The sequence below is a fragment of the Bison bison genome, unplaced genomic scaffold (assembly GCF_000754665.1).
Source record: "Bison bison bison isolate TAMUID 2011002044 unplaced genomic scaffold, Bison_UMD1.0 scf7180017864527, whole genome shotgun sequence".
In the NCBI taxonomy this organism is placed as follows: domain Eukaryota; kingdom Metazoa; phylum Chordata; class Mammalia; order Artiodactyla; family Bovidae; genus Bison; species Bison bison.
Window position 1 is genome coordinate 14,866,836 of NW_011495078.1, and position 1,003 is coordinate 14,867,838.

Sequence of the window (1,003 nt, forward strand, 5' to 3'; positions counted from 1 at the left end):
TCCCGGAGTTTATCCCAAACTCATGTCCATTGAGTTGGTAATGCCATCTAACCATTTCATCCTCTGTCATCCCCTTCTCCTCCTGCCTTTAATCTTTACCAACATCAGGGTCTTTTCAGATGAGTCAGCTCTTTGTATCAGGTGACCAAAATATTGGAGTTTCAGCTTCAACATCAGTCCTTCCAATGAACACCCAGGACTGATTTCCTTTAGGATGGACCTGTTGGATCTTCTTGCAGTCCAAGGGACTCTCAAGAGTCTTCTCCAACACCACAGTTCAAAAACACCAGTTCTTCTGCACTCAGCTTTCTTTATAGTCCAACTACCACATCCATACATAACTACTGGAAAAACCATAGCCTTGACTAGATCAACCTTTGTTGACAAAGTAATGTCTCTGCTTTTTAATATGCTGTCTAGGTTGGTCATAACTTTGTGGCAGCAATTACGATCTGAAGTGATTTTGGAGCCAAAAAAAGTAAAGTCAGCCACTGTTTCCACTGTTTCCCCATCATGAAGTCATGTCATGAAGTGATGGGACCAGATGCCATGATCTTCGTTTTCTGAATGTTGAGCTTTAAGCCAACTCTTTCACTCTCCTCTTTCACTTTAATCAAGACACTTTTTAGTTCTTCTTCACCTTCTGCCACAAGGGTGGTGTCATCTGCATATCTGAGGTTATTGAAATTTCTCCTGGCAATCTTGATTCTAGTTTGTGCTTCATCCAGCCCAGGCTTTCTAATGATGTACTCTGCATATAAGTTAAATAAGCAGGATGACAACATACAGCCTTGATATACTCCTTTTCCTATTTGGAACCAGTCTGTTCCATGTCCAGTTCTAACTGTTGCTTCCTGAACTGCATACAGGTTTCTCAAGAGGCAGGTTAGGTGATCTGGTAGTCCCATCTCTTGAAGAATTTTCCACAATTTATTGTGATTCACACAGTCAAAGGCTTTGGCATAGTCAATAAAGCAGAAATAGATGTTTTTTTCTGGAATTC